This window comes from Belonocnema kinseyi, chromosome 2 (genome assembly GCF_010883055.1).
Source record: "Belonocnema kinseyi isolate 2016_QV_RU_SX_M_011 chromosome 2, B_treatae_v1, whole genome shotgun sequence".
Lineage (NCBI taxonomy): Eukaryota > Metazoa > Arthropoda > Insecta > Hymenoptera > Cynipidae > Belonocnema > Belonocnema kinseyi.
Genome location: NC_046658.1, coordinates 166,852,408 through 166,872,843, shown reverse-complemented (window position 1 = coordinate 166,872,843; position 20,436 = coordinate 166,852,408).

The window sequence follows — 20,436 nt, the reverse complement described above, 5'->3', positions numbered from 1 at the left end:
ATGAGATGGATTTTTAACCATATACATACTTGAATTTAAATAAAAAAATATAAATTTTTAACAAAAATAGGAATTAATACATAAAAGAAAAACACTTTTTAACTGAAAATTGCATTTTATGCTCAAGGTTTCAGTGAAAAAAATGAAATTCTAACACAAGAATAACATACGAAAATATAATTTTTAACAAAATGTTTATTCTCTTTCTGTAAAAAAAGTTTAAATAATAGATTAAAAATCATCATTCTATCGACAAAAAACTATTTCACTACATTAATCGACAACATAACAATTAATTTAAATGTTTATTTACAAGTATTGTTCTCGTTATTCGCCTCAAATGCGAACTGAATGATTAAAAGAAACAAATTTGGTTTGGAAATTCAACAGTTTTGCAAAAAAATCACCTGTTCTGTTAAAGTAAATTATTTTGATATACAAATTTAAAAAAAAAAGTTTATATTTTTTTCTTTTTGAACTTAAAAACTCTTTTTGGTTGAAAATTGATTTTTTGAACTGAAAGTTTAACTGTTCCATATCTAAATACATAACCTCAAACTATATTTAAAAATATCCCAGTGGGCACAAAATTCAGCGATGTCTTTACGACATCGTTACGACGTCTTTACGACAATTTTACGACATCCTGTGTCCGTATCGTTACAGGGTCTCAACGATAACGAAAGACAGCATCAGATCATACGACGTTTTTACGATATCGTAAAGACACCTTAACGACATGAACATAGGATATCATAAAGTTGTCTTAAATATGTCGTAGTGATGTCGTAAAGACGTCGCCAAATTTTTGTTTCACTGGGGTTTTATAAAAAGGATCAATTTTCAACGAAAGAAATGAATTCTTGATTAAAATAGATGCATTAAAAAAAATCAAAATAACTCTCTACCAAAAAAAAAATGAATTTTTAACTAAGTTCAACAAATCAACAACAAAAGAAAAAGAATTTTTAACCAAAATAGATACATTTTCAAACATGAAGAATAATTTAATTCCAAAAATGATGAATTTTTAACTGAAAACGGTCAATTTTCAAGCAAAAAAAAAACAAATTTCGAATCAAATAGTTCAAGTTTCAATGAAAAACGAAATAAATTTTCAACTAGAAAAGATACTTTTTTAATAAAAAATGGTACAATTAAATTCTCAGTTGATTTTTTTTCAGTACAAACACAATCATATTCTCAACAAAATAGTTGCTTTATCAATAAAAAAAATTAATTTTTAACGTCAAATATAAATTTTAGACCAAAAATGGAACAGTTAAATTTTCAATTTAAAAAATCAATTTTGAACAACAACAGAAACAGTCCAATTTACAATAAAATAGTAAAATTTCTGAATACAGAAGTAAATGCACAAACAACAAGAATAATATTCTAAAAAGATGAATTTTCTACCAATTAAATTAATTTTCTCTAAAAGCGACGAATTTTGAAGCAAACGCGAAAGCATTTTTTAACTTTAGAAATGAATTTTAATCTAAAAAATAACTTTTAAATCAAAAATGGAATAGTTAAAATTGACTTTTTAACAAAATAGTTTAATTTTCAACGAAAAAAATTAATTTTCAACGAAAAAGATACATTTTTCACCAAAACTGAAACAGTTAAATTTTTAGTTCAAAAAATTAATTTTCAACGAAAGAGTAGAATTTACAACCCAAGCACTGAATTTTTAATGAAAATAGATCAATTTTAAAGCGAGAAGAATAATTTCCTATCAACCAAGATGATTTTTCAGTTCAAATTTGAGGCAAATAACGAGAACAATTGTTTTAATTAAACATTAAAATTAATTGTTATGTTGTCGACTAATGTAGTGAAATATTTTTTTGTCGATAGAATAATGATTTTTGATCTACTTATTTAAACTCTTTTTACAGAAAGAGAATAAACATTTTAGTTAAAAATTATTTTTTTGTATGTTATTCTTGTGCTGGAATTTAATTTTTTCCACTGAAACCTTGAGCATAAAATGCAATTTTTAGTTAAAAAGTGTTTTTTTTCGGTTGAAAGGTCATCTTTTTGGTCGAAACTTTTCCTTCATATTTGAAAATTGATATTTTTGGTAAAAAATCATGATGTTTTTGTTAAAAATATTTTTTTTCAGCTGACAATTAAACTATTCTATTCCTGGTTCAAAAATCTTTTTTAGTTGCCACATTCAACTATCTGGTTACAATTTTTTAGTAAATTCGTAATTTTTGAATTATTTTTTTTATTGAAAATGTTACGATGGAATTCATGGTTAAAATTCGTCTATTTTATAGATATTTCGTTTTTTGCAAATTAATTTGTTTCAAATTTCGTCTTTTTTTAGAAAACTATTTGTTCGAAAATTACTTTCCTTGATGAAAAATGTATTGTTTTTTGGTTGAAATAGAATCTTGTTTTAGTTAAAATTTCGGATTTTATGTAAAAAATGATTTGTTTGATAATTCTTTCCATTTGAAAAGTATTTTTTTGCTTTTTTATAATTTTTTTTCTGAACATGTATGAATTCCATTTTTTGTTAAAAATTTATCTTTTTCAATTCAAATTCAAATATGTATATGTTTAAAAATCCATCTCATTGGTAGAATATTATTCTTGTTGTTTGTGTATTCACTTCTTTGTTTAAAATTCTAATATGTAGTGAATACGATTGTTTTCTTTGTGTTCAAAATTAAAATCTCGAATTTAAAATTTAACTGTTCAATTTTTTGTTAAAAATTATATTTTTCAGTTGAAAATTCATTATTTCCGTCGAAAATTAAATTTTTTAAACTAAAAATGTAACTATTACATTTTTGGTTAAATACTTATTTTTTTAGTTTTAATATTAATTTTTAAGTTGAAAATTTGACAATTATGTTGATTTTTTTTACAATTTATTTTTTTTTCAGTTGAAAATTCTTCTTTAGTAGTAGAAAATTATCATTCTTGGTTGAAAATTCGATTCTTTTTGGTTGAAAAAACATTTTTTAATACTTAAATTTTAGCTGTATCATTTTTTATTTAAAATTGATCTTTTCTAGTTGAAAATTTATATCCATTTTTTTCGTTAAAGATTAAACTATTGTGTTAAATTTTGTTTTTTGCTTAAAAATATACTGTTTTCAGTTAAAAAGTTAATGTTTTTTTTATCAAATTATTCTTCGTGTTTCAAAACGCATCTGTTTTAGTAAAAATAATTTTTTTTTTTTGAAATTCTAATACATTGTTGAAAATTAATTTTTGGAATTAAAAAATTTAACTGTATCATTAACGGTTGAAAATGAATTTTTTTAATTAAAAAATTTGTTGTTTTTTTTCGTAAGGAAATTGATCTTTCTCAGTTAAAAATTTAACTTTTTTTGGTAGAAACTCATTCATCTGGTTTAAAGTTCATCCATTTTAATTAAGAATTCATTTCTTTCGTTAAAAATCCATCTTTTTAGTAAACACTATTTTCTGTTAATATAATATGATTTGTTTAGATAAAGATTAAACATTCCATTTTCCCTTAAAAATTTATCATTTTAGTAAAACATTCAATTACAAGGCAGCAAGGGGGGGGGGATTTTCTCCATTCTTGTGACGTTTTACCTCTCGCTAATTCTTAGATCGTTTTTGCTCTCGCGTGGTTTTACTTCTCTTTTCCGCACGTTTTCTTTTTTAGTTCGCTTTTGCTCTGAGCGTTTCATATTAGACTTTAAACGTGGAATGTTTTCACGTGAAAAGATTCAGTGTTTCAATGAAATGTTTTATGTATTAGATCCCTTTCCTGATACTCTGGGCCAAACATAAGAAAAAGCGTAAGCCATGACAATTTCACGCTGCTCGGTGTCTAAATAGGAATGGCGCACAAGACACTAGGTATATGTTAACATATAACTGAGTATTTTGATTTGACTTCAGTGGTGCGAACAGACCACGACTTTTCCAACGTCGTGCGAAGGAGTGATGAAGAGGACCCCTGCTTTCTTTCTTACTGTACCAGGGCGCGACGCATGCGCAATGAAAAGAGTCGGGGTCCGTTAGCACTACAGATTAATTCCCCGCCGGTAAACCCAGTTTCTTTGAGCGCGCTTCCTAATGGTTGATATTTCTGTTTGGGTGTAGAAAATTCAAAATGTCTGCACACTGAGAAAAATTAATCGATTCTTATGCAATTGGTCCATTCTTTTCCCCTCAGCATTCAACGAAGTCAAGTTAACTGGTGGTTTAAGTGAAAATACCCAATCGTACATATAGACGGGCACAGGCACGGTCAACTCCTATAGAGGAAATGGTGAATTTGCTGGACATGGGTTAAAAATTAGTTGCCCTGACAGTGGTAGATGGTACTGACGCGCTACCGCCGGTGCAAAAAACGCGTGCGTGAGAACTGTGAATTTGTTAACATTTTGAGCTGTCGTGATGTACAAGTGAAAAGTAAACGGTTTTTGAAATGGATCGAAATACTTGTACAGTGAGTTGCTGTGGTCGTAAAAAAAGATAAAGAGGTGATAGGGCATAGGTTTCTAGCGCGACGATTAATAGACCTATAGTGGCTGGCGGTTACTGAAATTGCCGAGTTGCAGAAGCTAACCTATGAAACCACAGCCTCTGAAAAACAAAAGGGCAAAATGAAGTTAATGAGAAACAAGGAATGAGAAACAGCACGCTAATTATCATTAATTTCTCATTTTGTGTTACTCATTTAGTTTATTTTGTCTTTATTCTTCCTTCTTTGGTAATTATTTTAGGATTCAATACATGTAGGGAAGAGGGTATAAACATATATGTGCACCAGGTGGTGAAATGGGGCGCATTTGCCTCAAATTCAAATGGGTTCAGGTGAATGTCAAAAATATGTATTGGGTGGCCGACGCAGCGGACCTCAAACTGTCATGTACTATGCATGTGTAAATAATGTAAATAAACATAAAATAATTCTGATAATATCAATATATAGAAGATTACATAGGATTAAGTTTTGTGGTGACATACAGAATTTGATAAAAACCCTGCAAAAATTTGACATCTTCAATTACAACTGTATTCACAAGCCATGATATACTATTACATGAACCTGTACTTAACGAAAAATTTAGTTCTCTATTTCTTATTGCAGATCTGAGTTCACAGTCCGAGTCTTTGTCGCATGGCAACCAAAATCCTGGCATTCCTCGTAACAGACATGCTTCTTTTTCTGACAGACATTCTCCAGAAAGGAATCTTCCTCGTGCCAGACCTTATTTTTTAGAAACGTCTCTTACTCTTGCCGGATCTCATGCTCCAGAAAGGGCTCCGCTTGCCATAGGTCATTCTTCTGCCGGGTCTCCTCCATCTGCCGAACCTACTCCTAGGGCCAGTCCCACGTCTCCTTCTGCCCAGCAAACGTTTTATCGCGTATTTGGAGTAAAGCTTAACGAACTTAGACATATTAGACTTATTCCCAACAAGAATCCAAATCAGATTTTCGAACTTCGAAGATACTCTTTTCCTGCGGATGAAACAATTCAGTTGATAACAAAATATAGGGTCCCTACCTCCATACCAATCGACGAACAAATTGTATTAACAACGTTTAATGGTGACATATTCGCAATATTAGAAAAATCAAAACATCAACTGTCTTTTCGTGGAATTTATACACCAGACGGTTCTAAGATAGCACGGGCGAAAATTAACATTTTTACCGGCGCGGTTGAACCATTAAGCAGAACTGAAGTCATGGATTGTCCATTAGGCCGCACCAACCCAATCTTAAAGAATTTTAGAATAACACGTGAATAAACAACAATTCTTCACACCGGTAATTCGCTTTTTTGTAAAACGTATCGTCTCTTCGTATGGATGGACGTACACTGAGAACAAAATACTTCTGAATCTATGAAATATTGGATTAAAGCATCAGACGGCGCTTTCACGCTCGGTCAAATGCATATACTATAAATTCACAAGCATATGCTTTTGTTTCTTATTTTGTTGATTCAAATGAAGTATTTTTAAATAACTGCTATAATCTACTGACAGAAATTTTAGATTCAAAGAAGGAAAATACAGTCGTAGCTATCAATAAGCCCGCTACGAATAAGGCTGCTTCCCCTCATACTTGCTCGAGCTCGCCCAGACGCTTTTTCTACTCTCACACTGACTTCGAAATTTGCTCAGCCGCCACCAATAATTCCGTCATAGAAATCGCAATTTTTATAGTTTTTTTATTATCCAAATATATCGAATAAGTCTTAACGTAAATATAAAAAAATATTTCATATATTTGAAAACTATTTGTTTCAAACGCCTAAAAACCATAAAAATTGCGGTTTCAACGGCAGCACTAATTGTAGCGGCTGACTAGAATTTCAAAGTCAGCGTGAGCGTGGGGAAAGCGTTTTGGTCAGCTCAAGGAAAGATCAGGGGAAGTGGTCTTATTTATAGCAGCCTTATTGATAGCTTCAACTGTATTAATTCAAATGTAAAAGACATTTGTTTTCCAGAAATCAAGTTAGACAAGTTAAGTTATAGAAGACTTATTACTTATAACTAAAGAGAAATGCAGTTTATTAAAAATGCGCCAGCACCGAAAATCGAATGCAAACACCGCACGCTTATAAGTCGCACGACTCCACAATGATAACATCATAGCTACTGACGGCATTCATCCGATACTTTCGAACTTAGGAAAAAAGGTTCTTGAAACTCGGTATGTCAGATATGATTTTTAAACGCACTAAAATCATTTAAAATTAAATTAATATTTTGGAAAATTGATAAAATTAATGTACTTTTTAGAAAGAATTCATTTATAGTAAAAATGTATAGATATAAACAATCATCCTTTTTGAAAATAAGAACTGAATAGAAAATGCATAAATATCAGTTAATTTTTCAATAACAATCATTTGGATTAAAAATTTGTACTCAATAATTGCGAAAAGTAACTATTGATAAAGAAAAGAGACTTTAGACAAATTAAACAAAAAAATTTTTAATTTCTTTTTTGTTTCATTTCAAGGTAAATATTAGAATTTGCTCCATTTATTTTCATCATTTTTGTTTTAAATTTTGATTCAATTATTTAACTTATTGTTTATTCAAGAATTACGTGTATAAAATAAATAATATTTTTTCTTTACTTAATCCTTACATAATTATTAATATTTTATAAGTCTGCCTATTATTTATATTAATATTCGTATATATCTTTTAATTTAAATTATACTGATCAATGAAACGACTGAAAATTGCCGTAAAATAAAATTCCCAAGTAATAAAATCTCCCAAAAAATGTCCGAATTATGAATTTCTCGAATTAAAGCAATTTAAAAAATGGTGTGTTTATAATAAATACTATTCATTTATTAAAAACACAATAATCAAATATATGTTTCGAAAAAATTTTTTTATTGATGCTTAAAGTATTTAAGAATTATTTTTCGAATTAAGAATAACAATAATTGTATGAAAATAATAATAAATTTCTCCCTAAAGTTTCTCCGAACCTAAAAACACTTTCCAAACGCAATTTGCATGATTTAATTTATTCTCATTTATCTCGAAGCTTCATTAGAATTGTTTTTTTAACTAACAATTCGATTTTAGAGAAAATTTCAAAAACTTCTTTTTTTTCAATATTATGCACATTTTGAAAAAAATCTTTATTCGGAAATATATTCTTTTCAATTATTGTTATTTAAATTTTTTTTAATTAATTTATGAATTTCGAAATATTGAAAAAATATTCTGTGATTAAAGTATTTGTTTATTCTATTTTAAATACAGAAGTAATATTTAATAAAAAACTATTTTTTTATTGTTTAAATTTTTTATTTTTCTAGTTCGCGTATTTTATAGTTTTCTATCGGAAATTTTCAAATACGGTAACATTGTAAACTCTCGTGAATTTTATTATTAAAGGGATTTTAAAATTCGGAATTTTTATATTTCGGCAATTTTATAATTTTGGGAGTTTTATTTTGCGGGATTTTTCAGGCCTCCTCCGACAAATTTCCAAGTTCAAACTTAAAAACAAATTTTAATGCGCCTGTCACATCGGGTAGAAATGTGTTTCAGTTCTTTTTGTGCCGATTTCCAACTAAATATGATGGTGTTCAAAATTTCTTGAAAGATTAAAAAATTTATTAACTTAACCCAATTATACAAGCTCATGATAAAAAACAAATATTTTATAGGTTGAAAAGGTTTGATAAATTTGGTTAAATTTGACATATAAATGTATATATCACACAACAAGATTTTTTTTCAAATTGAAAACTTTGACCTGAAAAAGAAAGACATATCTTGATCTGATAATAGGAAATGCGTATGTTTGGTTTATTTTCTTTGTAGCAAGGATTTGATTACTTCACTTAAGGAAATATTGTTAACAGGCAAAAAATCCGTGCATTGACTGGAAAAAACGATTTCTTTTATAATATTTCTACAAAGACGTTAGCATCTTTCAAAAAAGTGAAAATTATTATGTCAAAGAAATTTTTTCTTCGGAGCTAAAAACCTAGAGTTTAGATTTGTACAAATCTAAATTTAGTTGATGTAATTTATGCTAGTACATTTTGAATCTCATCAATTTAAATATCGATTTTGCATCATTTTTATCTACGATAGTAAAACAATTAAATTACATAAACGATTAATTTTTCGCACAACTGTTTTAACAAAACTTAACAATTATTGCATTATTAAGCAGACCTATTACCGATTTGAAAAGTAAACACCCAGTTTCTTCGAATATGTTTTCCAAGCCGTAAGAAGTATTTTACAATTTCAATTAGGTCAATTTTTAAAGTGGTAAATACTTATTTAAATTAAATAATTCATCCACGTATGAAGTATGCAATTAGGTTACGTTATGCGAAAGAAGTATTTTTTCAGTAAAAGAAATATACATTCAATTGAAAAAATATATCAGATGCCAAAGGTTGAAACAGTTATTCCATTTAAAAAATAAGGTACGTTTAACAAATATTTTTGAAAGTAAATAAATATTTATTTCATTGGAGGAAATCGTCGCGTAAATAAACAATATTCAATTAATGATAAGTTCAATTTTGAAAACAAGATTGTTGGTGCATATGCTCTTATGGGTTTGATTATCATTGTATATAACTGTTCACTGTATCAATAACTCCGTGTGTTTTAAAAGAACCGCATACGGATTGAATTAAGATATTACTAAATGTCCCTTGTATGCCTAGAAACGCGGCAAATGCTACTTCATCTTTCCGAATTCTATTATTAATACGGGAAGTAAACGCATAGAGAGCGGGATTAAGATGGTTTTCACCCCATCATTGACGGACTGGGTTACAGCCAAGTACACGATTGGGGGACCTACAGCTGAAGGTGGGTTCCGAACCACCAGAACCTCGGTAAAGGTACATAGAAAAATTTCCATATGTACCGGCTCAGGGATCGAACCTCAGACCTCTGAGGTGAAGCCCGAGGGTCTAACCAATTGAGCCACCGAGGCTTATGAGCCACGGAGGTTTAGAAATCACCGAGACTTAGAGTCACCAAGGCTTATTATTATTTTATGTTTTCTTAAACTTTTACTCGGGTGAACTCGGTTATACACCATAGCCACGGACTAAATCAAGTGATTGATGAGATTAGAATGTTACAAGTTAATTGAAATAATTTAATACGATGCTTGCAACCTCCTGCTATGATGTTGTAGGTATACAATTACGAGTGGCCACGAGCGTTGGAGATGACAACAGTCACCTCTGGATTTTTTCTTAGAGCTACCATCTGCCACTTCACGGCTTTTTAGTCGCTCTATGTATAATGCCCGCTACATCATTATGTCTGTGCCTATATTCTCTCTGAGCTATTACGCGACTGTTATCAATGATGTGCTCGATGTATTCGTTGGTATCTCCACATAATGTGTCTAATTGTGATTACACATTACCACATTATATGAAGATACCAACGAATCCATCGAGAACATCATTCATAGTTGTCGCGTAATGGCTCATAGAGAATATAGGCACATACATAATGATTTAGCGGGCATTATACATCGAGCGACTAAACACCCGTGGAGTGGTAGATGGTAGCTCTAAAAAAGCATCTAGAGGTGACTTGTCACCTCCAACGCTCCTGACCGCTCGTATTCTATGGTAATATTCAAAATACGGAAGGATTCGTCATTGCGATCCAGGACAAGGTGTCCTGGATCGCAATGACGAATCCTTCCATCTCTGGATACAGAACACCCTTTCTTAGACAAATATTAGATGCCTCACTATCCACTTCATTTTTATATAACATGTTAGGGTGCTCGCCACGGATGGCTTCCTGCCTTCATTGTATTTCTAATTCTTCTATGGTTTCTGCCCTGATATTCAAGGCCCCTTCTGAGGACAAATTTAAGGGCGTGTAGTCATGATCCGCTTGACACCGTTTTTTGACATCTACAACGCTCCTACCCCCTAAATGTCGTGGTAGAACTACCCTTTCAATCGCTGAATTTCTGTGGTGCATTCGGTGCTTCGTCATTTCTACGCGAACGATTATGTTTAACATTTGAAAATCGGTGTAAGACCATTTTCTGAGCCTGAAGTAGTACGTGAGGACAGGGATGGCATATGTGTTGATTGTCCTGATTTTGTTTGACGAGTTGAGAAAATTCTTCTAATCAATCTGATTCTCGTAGTAAAGGCAGTCATTAGGCTCGTCTTAATGATCGTATGTTGAATACGCTTAGATTCAAGAATACCCAGATATGTATATGATTCGCGTGCAGCCATTGCCTCGATGTCATTTTTGAACTCGTTCTTTAACTCTGCGGTCCCTAATTCTCCTCTGATTAAATGCACTATTCTACATTTATCTAGTCAGAACTCCATGTGGATATCATTGGAAAACTGCTTTGTTACATCGATCACTTGCTAGCAGTTTCTGGCCTGAACTAGAGTACAGCTTCAGGTCATCCATGTAAAGAAGATAGGTCAGTTGATGACCATCCTCATTATCATAAATTCTGAACCCATGAGACATGCAGTTTAGAGTTTTGCTCAATGTATTCAACGCTAAATAGAACCATAGTGCGCTGAAAGAGTCTCCTTGAAATATACCCGTCGTAAAATGTATTGATCTAGTCATGCTTGGTTGTCCATAATCAAAATACTTGATTCTTATACCGCAGAGCCTCATCGCATGGCAACTAGATCTTTACAGCCTCGCGAGTATTTACAACATTCTTTTTGTTCTTCTGTAAGAATGTCATTCTCGTCGCAATGAGAATATACCTAATCGGCAATGATAGCTGTAAGACATTTATAAATTGTTGAAAGACAGGCTATCGGTCGAAAGTCAGATGGATTATAAGCGTCTGATTTCTTTGGTAACATATACGTAGTACACTGAGCATAAAGCCTGGCATCAGATCTGGATGTTCAATGATCTTCTGAAAACACCCTGCCAACGCAACGTGCACACTCGTCAGGTATTTGTACCAGAAGTTGTGCACCATGTCCAGACCTGGAGCTTTCCAATTACTTGCCCTTTTCAAGACCGCTGAAACATCTAAAGCTGTGATGTTTGTCAGTTGCATTTCAGGACTATTGCTTGCCCTAACCTTCTCCAGTTTGAACCACGCAGCGCACAAATTGTATCTGTTCATTTTTTCCCAAACACCCGACCAGTAGTTAGTCATATCTTCCATTTGAGGGACTTAGGTGTCTTTCTGGTTATTTGGATTTACTCTCAGTTCACGATAGAACCTTCTTTCATCTGTCTGAAAGTTTCGATTTTGTTGCCTTTCATTTTTCAAATTGAGTTAATCGACTCAATTCGCACCTTACTTTGCTGACACCCATATCTATCCTGATCTTCCATGGTGGGTCTTGACCCCTTGTTGGGACAAAAACCGCATTTGCAGGCCTAGTTTTCCGGCCCAACGTTCTAACGGTTGCCACAGCTGTACAGTATACAAAAGTTTACACCTCTAACGCAGTTTGTGCTTCGTTTAAATACTTAGGCAAAACCTTGCTGTCGAGATGTGCTATTAGTGCATGCAGATCATTTGTTATGTTCATTTTGGGCGAAGAATACCTTAGTGTTGATTCTACACATCTGAACTCTAGTAAAGTATGACCAAAATTTCTTTAAAGGTGCTGTAGAAAGCAGCTGTTCCACTTCCATTTTGATAACAGCTATTTCAACAGCCGAAAGCAGTCTTTTTACAGATATTGAGAGTTTTTAATCTGCCAGATTCTGCTCATTTATTTACGTGGCTAGCTCTGGGTATTTAAGTAAGAAGAGTCTATGATGTTCTCTCCTCACACTTTGCCCACATTTCTCTGCCAAAAAAGGAAGGCACATAACATCTCTGTTCATATCGTATGTCCATCTTCGTCGCTTTTTTGGTTGCTGAACCTCTGCTTCTGCCTCTGGTTGTATAAGGCCATCCACCTCTGGAGAATGTGATGATGTTGGATCAGCAATAGGTTGAGGAAGAACAGTAATTGCTCCTGCTTGACTGCTTGACGTGGCTTCCTCTAACTGAGGTTCATTGCCGTCATTTTTCCACGTCAAATCAACCTGTTATTTAATCTCCATTGGTCGGTCTTCTGTCACGTGTAGATTAGTCCTGATGTCCTTTACCTTAGCGATAAGATCTCTCAGTGCGACTTTTTGTATACCAGGATAGCCTTTTATAAGAAGACTGGGTATATGCCATCTAGACCAGGAGACTTGTATAGACTGAAAGACTTTAGGGATCGCCTTACCTTGGAGGGGGTAACAGTCTGGTGGGTTAGCCGCCGTTTCTGGCCTAGTTGCGGCAGAGGCGTCTTTGGTTGCCTCAGAGGTGTCGCCTGCTTTCACCCTAACCTTGTGAAGCCCAGAAAAATGTGCGAAATTAAAAAATTGCTCAAATGCTTCTGAAAATTTCGCATGTACTCTTTGACTCATTCTAAAAACATTTTATTTCATTTTTAAAATAGTATCATCAAAATTCAATTATCGTCTGTCTGCCGTAATCAAAGTTTTTAACAAATAGTTTCTACTTGCTTCCTTACATAAATATTTTGTGGTCATGTGACGACTTTTATCTTTATTGCAAATGTTTGATATGAGTAGCTCCAACAGCTGTAGATAGAATATTATGAATCAATGACACTGATGAAATTAATGTTGCTATTAGTATCATTACTTATTTTGTACGTTCCTCTAGGAGCTTTTTTCTAATATATGCTTTTCTTTTATTCTGTCTCTGCGAACAGTTCCCGTGGATCGTAAGCGACATTTATCCAAGTCAACGAATAAATCTGGACTGGTGAAGTAATTATCAAAGTAAATATGATAGTCAGATAGTTTTCTTTTTGAAAGGTCAAGTAGAAGAGGATTGGTCATTTGTACAACTACTCTGGAGCCAAGTGGGCACTTCCATAAATTTATTCAAATACTTGTCACATTCTTACCAAATAATATAATATATAATAAATATCAATTTGCTCCACAAAAACCCCAGAGCTTTATTCCATATATATCAGGTTTACCCGGTAAATATTGTTTTAGCCATGTGCGTCCGAAAAATTAAACCATCATTTCGTCCACGGAAAGAGCACTTGAGAACAAACCAAACCAACAAACCAACAAACCAAACTGTTGAATTTTTTTTTAACAAATTCAAAATGTTTGTAACTTTCCAAGCTTTATCAGCATCATTTTTATCACTAGATTTTGAATGTTTTATTTTTGATTTGATTTCGCTAAACCCATCACGAGACATCGCTGAAGAAACAGCAGAGCACTGGACAAGAGGGTCAGTTTTCCAATACTCTTTTTGATCATTTCGTATGTTGTACGATGATAGCAATAGTATGCCTACAAAACTAACAAGTTCATTTTGCCACAAATGCTATCCGTTTTCGTCACTACCTTCAATGATATAATTTTTATTCGACAGAGAAAAAGAGTTCAAATAATTCCACAGGTGACAGCGAGAGTATTTTTTTCTGCACTGTAACACGCAACAGTAATTTATCATTCGTTGTTAAAATTTCTAATGCTTTACGCTCGGACATTTTTTCACACTATCTGGGAATTAAGATTTTCTATTATAGAAGTAGATGATCTGTTACTGTATTTTCGTCCGAAACGGGCTAATTCCATAATTAGATTTCCAGTTCCTCTAAGATCTGTGGTTATCATCATCAGATCTCTTCTTTGAGATAGCAAATCCTATTTTTACGATATACTTGATTCTACACCGTATAGCGCTCAGCAAACTGTTGTGATTCGTTGATTCAGGCTTTCTCTACCTTTGAACCTCATGTCTTTAGGCTATCAAGGAGAAGTCTATCCGTCCATAATCCAATAGGAACGCACCCGATGATACATGCAATCCCTCAAACACTTCCCTAATACTTATCGAACATTAATTTAAATCAATTACTACGCAACATCTAGTATTCTGTTTTAGTGAAGGATCTAAATACTTATCGATATTGCACTTCACGCTGAAACTTTTATACTGAAGCTAAAAACAGAAATAAGTGATGAAGAAATATTTTTTCCGCGACTTGTAACATGTAACATGATGTAACAGGATTCTTGTAACATGTACATAATATACACATACTTTCCTTTCTGCCGCTGTGAACCCCCCCCCCCTCCCCTGAAATTTTGTCTGCTGCATATAATCCTTCCTTTTTGACTGCGGCCTTGGGTGGATTAAAATTTTTTTATAGAAATTGTTATACGTGAGACTTAAATGACAAATTTTTGTTAAAAAGCGGTTGTATTTACTCTGTACGTATTATGTTAAATTCTCTGAGCTTCTCAAGATGGAAGAATAGAATTACATACGGTTACTTTGAACATAAATTATCTGCTTTGGCGAAGGTAAAATAATGATGAAATTATTTTTACATACAATGTATGCTTACATCGAGTAAAACACAAATATTTCGGAACAGAATATACACACCAAACATCAACATATAAATTAGTTACGAATTTCTCAAAATTCTGCATTTATCGGTTTTATTTACATTTTGAAAAAATGCGGATCTTTTGTACCGTGCTCTTAACTTTGGACGTTATTTTTAGTTCCATCTGTAAGTGAAAAATAAAATAACATAATTTTTCACATTTTCTTTTGTTTATTAGTACGGTGGAACATATCTATTGTATATTAATTGATTTTTAAATACCATGTAAGCTTTATGATAACAAATAATTAAGGAAGTACCCGCGGTACGTAGCAAGTCAGTTGGGAGAACGTTTCGACTTTTTATTGTCACAGTCATAATTTTTCATCGTCGCGTGTGAGCACGCGTGTTATTCGAAATTCACGCTTTAATTAGAGCACGGGGAACGGATGTGACCTTGCTAAATCTTTACGACAATTTACGGAATAAATAATTTTTTGTTCATTCGCATAAGCTCTGAATGATACTTTTCGTAGAACATATGGATTTCGGAAAATATTCTATATACACGGTGAATCATTTGAATCCATTATCCCAAATATCTTCAAAAATACTTAATCTACGAAGAAATGGTTCGGACAAAGGTTTACTAGAACCGAAGGGGCATTTGACTGTACCATCAATTCTGACCTTGAGGCAAATTTTCAATGTCAAATGGAGGTAAGGCCCTTTTCTTAAATGAGAACCCCTATTTTCAACTGTGGATTTAAAAAGAACGGGAAATTTCACGTCAAAAGTGACCTGTGGAAAAATGGTTTTTGTAGCCTTGAAGAGGTAAAAAAATTAGGATCAAATGTCTGAGAAACGACCAAATGTCCTTTTTTTGAATTTTCTTGGTTTTTCGGGGTAAACAAACGTTTAAGATGCTTCACAAAAGTTAATAAAATGTTTAGGTGTATATCACCTTGACCATCATGACCTTCAGGTCTCTTTTCAAGGTCAAGACCATTTTTCTTAGATTAAACTTTGTGCCCGGATGAATTTTTTTGTAGACTTCAGGCTGTGGATTGTTATCGTACCCCCTCCCCCCCCAACACACCCAGACAGTAACAATCATTTCGGTACAGAATGATCCTAGTTTCTTTCGATATGTACTTTTCTCTAGACGGAAAAGTTGATTGACACGCTTCCTCAGAGTTGTTAAGGGACTATTTAGCTGGACTATTGGAGAACGTTGACTTAGCAACATGACAAAGAATGCGACTTCAACAAGATGGTGGTCCGCCACATTTTGCACTCATCGTGCGTGACTTTTTGGACTGAAATTTCAATGAGATATGGATTGGACGAAGAGATCCATTCGAATGGCCGCCCAGCTCACCAGACCTAACATCACCTGATTTCTTTTTATGGGGTTATATTAAAAATGTAGTTTTTGCTCAGGAACCGTGACTGATTGTTACACTGGTAGCAATGGTAAGAGGCAAGGAGACTCACGTTACTCAAACACCCGAAACGTGAGAGGCAAGAGGAACTCACGATAAGAAAGCACCCCAAAGGAAACAAAAGTTACTACGTCGACGCCGTTGTTTCTGTGCAACGCTAAAAGAAAGGACAAAGTGTCTTTTTTTGTAACTACTCGCAGAGAAGTGAAATTGTCAAAACTGTCACCTTTGTAACTACATAGTCACAGCCTTTACATCTTATCTGAAATGACTATAACTTTCTGGGTGTGTTAGGGAGGGTTTGTTGTGATAATAATTCACAGCCTGAAGTCTACAAAAAAGATTCATCCAGACACAGAGTTCAATCTAGCAACAATCGCCTTGACCTTCAAGTGGGCTTAAAAATTGACCAAAAGGTCATGATGGACAAGGTGATGTACACCTTAACATTTCATCGTCTTTTGTGAAGCATCTTGAACGTTTGTTTACCCCGAAAAACCAAGACAATTCAGAACAAGAGCATCAGGTCTTTTTTCAGACATTTGACCTTAATTTTTTACCTTTTTAAGGTAAAAAACCATTTTTCCACAGGTCATGTTAAGACGTGAAATTTCCCGCTCTTTTAAATCCGCAGTCAAAAATAGGGGTTCTTATTTAAGAAAAGGGTCTTACCTGCATTTGAACTTATAAATGGACCTCAAGGTCAAAATTGATGGTACAGTCAAATGTCCCCCTCGGTCCTGCCTAACCTTCGTCCAAACCATTTTATCGTAGATAAAGTATTTAAGAAGATATTTGGGATTATAGATTGAAATGCGCCACCGTATATGTCAGAATTATTTCAGACTTTTTAAATTTTCCTATCTTCTTATATACAATAAAATGTACGTGGTCTCATAAGATCACAGGTTATTATTTTTTATTTTTTTATTTAAAGCTAAGAAAGGTAGCAAATTTTTAACACGGCTTCAATGAATTTTAATAAAACTGTAATCCAATTACTATAAAACGATTTTCATTTACCTACAAAGCACTTGAAAGGAAGAACGATTTTTTCATAGCCGCATCCATTTGCTACCTGAAAAATAGCGAAATGTTCTAGCTGACCATGAAGAATATTTTTATTGAGGAATTGTTCATGTTTTTTTATTTAATAGTCTTGAATGCTTCACCGGGAACGACGGAAACACATTCATATACGCAATGCCTAATTGCATGACTCTAATAAACTGTACTATTTATTAATTATTATTAATTATTATTATAGTATAATAATAATTTAATTATGATATGATAACGACTTTGAGTTTTGATTGCTACTTTGAATTAATTGATTAGGTGTGTAAATATGTTTCTCTATTCACATTACAGTAAGCACTTGTTAATCAGAATCGCCCCTTTACTATTTGCAATACATTTTTAACACTATAAATTCATGAACGGCGTGTGTCTTTTTACAGAAATATCATCAGGTATGCTGCCCAGAAAACAGGACTTGCTTGCCAATTTTGAGACGAGTAACAATAGTGAAATTCGTCAAGGTAGCTATGGTACAAATGAAAATTAATAATAAGAGTTGAAGCATTTTCAAAATAAAAAAAAAACGAACATAACAAGCCAAACAATACACGCTATAAAATAAAGTCTAGAGAAGGAAAACTTTGGTTTTGAAAGCCTTAAATGATTATTGGAACTTGTTGAATTTCTTGGAAAATCAAAAATTTAAATTTGTATGCACAAAAAAAATAAAAAATTCCATTTTACGGTCAAGCATTGCGGGAAACAAAAAAAATTATCAACAAGAATTAAACTTTTTATAGGATACATAGTTTTTGTTTTATTCGTAAAAAAGAACATTGAAATTTAAATATTTGGACCAACTACACAAGCTTAGAAAAAAGATAATGATACGAAAGTTGTTCACCCAAAAAAGATCTACATATTTGTTTCAAATCATTTTTTGATAGGATAGGTAGTTATTGTTTTATTTGTAAAAAGAAAAGAAACATTAAACGAAATCAGATTTTGAGACAAACGACAAAAGCTATGAAAAGAATGAATAATGAAAAGTTACTATTTCAAAGAAGAGTGAAAACTCTTTTAATTTTGTCACTAATAATTTTTAATGGAACGCGGAAAAATCAAAACAAAATAGACAAAAGTTGACCAACCAAAAAAGAACTAACAATTTTATTTTTTGCAAATAACGACGCAATTTACAATTACTTTCAATGTAACAAAATGTTATGCTTAATTTATGTCTACCAATTTTCTTGGAATTACTTTGCACTGGGATTCATGATAAATGAAATTGCACTTTATTTTGCCGAGGTGCATAAATTAATTAAATATAGAAATCAAGTGCGCAGCACGAGATACGTGATGAGAATGTGTTCGTTAAAGCCTAAGGAGCTTTAACAAAAGAGAATTCACAATCACCAAATTACAGTTTTCGATGCTCTAACATTTAATTACAAAAGGCCTGCGCACCAACATGGGATCATTAGTTCGAACAAATCATCAGGCGGCAGAGGCTCTAAATTCACATTTATTAAATTTAAATTATCTTTTAAAAATTGTTTAAGAAGTGACTAAGCTTTAATTTACAAAGATTCAATAAGCCGTACTCTGCAAACTCGCAACAAGAGCCTTTTTCGGGTTGTGGCTCTCGTTGCGAGACTCATATATGGCCTTTTGAACCAGGGCCGTTGTAGAGTCGGATGAATTGCGGTGTCAAATGGGATCGCTTCCGCAAACAAGCATTCGGTTCCGTAATTTCCAAGAAAAGGCTCTTGTTACGAGGTTGCACTGTACATTTTCCCTCATCATTTTGAAAACAAGTCGATATTTATAATATTCTTATAGTATCTTGAAACCCGCGAACGATACCCAACAGAATGAAGTTTTTAGGGTATTACATCCCGGAACCTCGAGATTACGTACTCAAAAGTAATGTTTTCAAAAAAAGGAGTAGCGTGGCACCTCCCTGCCACCAGAATAACACTTCAAGCAACTCCTAAACTTTTGTGGTGCCAAATTTTAAGTTTGTGGTGCAATGAAGCGCACTTGGCGTAAAATCAAATGGGTTTAGGTAAATGTCAAAAATATGTTATTGGAGGCTAGCGCAACGAAACTTTAACTGTTAAGCAATATTTTTGTGTAAATATTATGTAAATAAACATAAAATAATTCTAATAGCAGTTGCAAAATGTTGACACCTATATCGTCAATTACAACTATATTTACAACCCATGATTTACCATAATAGAACTTTATATTTTACGAAAAATGTTCTCCTCTATTTCTTGTTTCAGAGTTGAAAACTTTTTCTGCTTCTTCTGACAGAAATTCTCCAGAAAGGGCTCCTCTTGTCAGATCTTATTCCCCAGAAAGGACTCCTCTTGCCAGATCTCCTTCTCCAGAAAGGGCTCCTTTTGCCAGATCCTATTCTCCAGATCTTCTTCTTCAGAAAGGGCTTCTATTATCAGACGCCATTACCCTGCAGGTTCTCCTCCGACTACCGAGCATCAAAGAATGTCCTGCAGCCCATGCCGGTTGACGAAAAACTTGTTTTAGCAGCGTCTAATGGTGACGTCTTTGCAATATTGGTAAAAACAAACAGACAAATGAATTCCCGTGGAATGTATACGCCTGTCGCACACAAGATAAAACAAGCGAAATTTAATATGTTTAGTGGCGCGATTAAAGCTTCAACCACAAAAGAAGACGTGGATTGTCCATTAGGCCACCAACCCAATCTTACAGTGTTTTAGAATAACACGTGCACAAACCACAGTTTTTCAAACCTTTAATTACCTTTAATCCATACACTGAAAAAATTAATGGAATCAAGGAATTGCGTTTCTTTGGTTTATTTTCATTGTAGCAAGCATTTGATTACTGCACTTGAAGAAATATTGTCAACAGGCAAAAAATGCATGCCTCGACTTAAACAAGTTATACGAGGGTGGATTGATAAGTTTCCGGCCTGACCAAGAGATGGCGCCACTAGCCCTACCTTGAGGTGGCTTTCTATAGTACCATCCTTAGATAGCTTGTAGCTATAGTTTCAGCCCGATCGCCATGTTAGTTTAGGTTTCAGAGCACACTGAACA